Genomic DNA, 1,550 nt, shown 5'->3' with positions numbered 1-1,550 from the left:
CTCTCCTCTCCTCTCCTCTCCTCTCCTCTCCTCTCCTTTTTTTTCCTCTCCTCTCTCTTCTCTCCTTTTTATTTATTTATCTACCTATTTGTTTATTTTATTTCATTTCATTTTTCTTTTAATTCTTCTTCATATTCCGAGCCGGTTTCTGCTGGGCCCACGATGCCAAACGCAGAGCTGCGGCCCCACGGCTGCGGCCGGGCACAGGCTCAGGCAGCTCCGATCCGCAGAACCCCGCGTCCCAACCTGGGGCAAACCCCCTCCTCCGGCTCCGCGACCTTTCCGCGCGCTGTAATTACCGCCGAACTCGTTCCTCTAAATTAAATGCTGCTGTGATTTGAATCGGTGTAAAGCACGAAGCGAGTTCCATCGAATGAGCCGAGCCCGCCCGCTTTCCCCAGTGGCTGCATCCATTAACATTATAATCTCAAACACCATTTTTTATGTAACACCATTGTTAGTAAATCAACTCCTCAGGTCCACAGAGACGCTGACCCCTGGCAATTCAGCGAAAGTGTAATTATCTCCCCGAATCTCGGGCAGATTTAGGAGATTACATCGCAACTAACTCCATATCAATGCTAATGCCCCGGCTCCAGGTGCCGCTCGGCGCGGTGCGGCCCCGCTCCGCGGCACAAAGCGCAGCTCCGCGGCCGGGAGGGACGGGGAGCCCCCAAATTGCACCTATTTGTGCCACAAAACCTGGTCCGCGGATGGCAAAGTGAAACAAAGCGGCCATGCTAAATTAGCGTTAAATAAAGGGCACTTTAATGCTCGGTTACAGTCAACTGGTGTATATTTGATGGCTAATTGTCTATCAAAATTAAAGAGAAAAGAACAAATGATTCGTTATAAGAAGGTGTTAAAAGCTCCGACAAAGGCGCGTTTCACAGATATAATATCTGCGGACGGCGAATTGTCCGTTCGGGGCTCTTTTAACGTAGTGAAGGCCCGGGACTCCCGAGATATGAATAATGGGCACAAACGCACTCTTTTATTCTCAAAGAACCTCGCTGGGAGCGGAGGCTCCGACACAACCAAAGCCGAGAGTGCGGGCAGAGCCGGGCTGCGGCGGTCCCGACGGCAGCCGAGGGAAATGCGCTGAGAGGCACCGGATCGTTCTGGGCTTCGCGATCCGGGAAGGATCTCCGAGCCTTGGAGGTGGTGGGACGGGGACGAGCGGGTGCGGGGCGTTCGCGTTTGGTGCTTCTCGGATCCACTGGGGCAGGGAATGTCCGGGCCGGACAGAAGGGAGGGCGGAGAGAAGGAAAAGACACGGGAAAAAAACGGAATATATAAACAAATGAATGAATAATAAGAAGAAAAGAGTGGAAGGGGAGTGAGGGGGACGAAAAAGAAGAAATAAAGGGAAAAAGGAAAGAAGAATATGGGAAAGAGACAGAAAGAAAAACGGAAAAAAGGAAGAAAATGTAGGAAAAGGAAAGGAATAAAGTGAGAAAAGAAAGAAGAAAATTAGAAAGAGAAAGGGAGAAAAAGGAAGAAAACGTAGGAAAGGGAAAGAAAAAAGAAGAAAGGAAAAGAAAAGAAAA

General features: G+C 49.7%; 1 long non-coding RNA gene across 1 annotated transcript in view; it reads right to left on the bottom strand.

The window, feature by feature from the left end:
- Nucleotides 1-594: 594 nt before the first annotated feature.
- The window catches only part of LOC116216642, a 53,328-nt gene continuing 52,372 nt past the window's right edge, over nucleotides 595-1,550 (bottom strand). The window contains exon 4 of the long non-coding RNA XR_004159787.1: nucleotides 595-1,219. This is a non-coding gene — a long non-coding RNA (uncharacterized LOC116216642). The remainder of the gene's footprint in view (nucleotides 1,220-1,550) is intronic.

Source organism: Meleagris gallopavo, chromosome 5, assembly GCF_000146605.3.
Source record: "Meleagris gallopavo isolate NT-WF06-2002-E0010 breed Aviagen turkey brand Nicholas breeding stock chromosome 5, Turkey_5.1, whole genome shotgun sequence".
Classification (NCBI taxonomy): Eukaryota; Metazoa; Chordata; class Aves; order Galliformes; family Phasianidae; genus Meleagris; species Meleagris gallopavo.
Note: the sequence above shows the minus strand (reverse complement) of the source record. Positions and strands in the feature narration are given on the sequence as shown.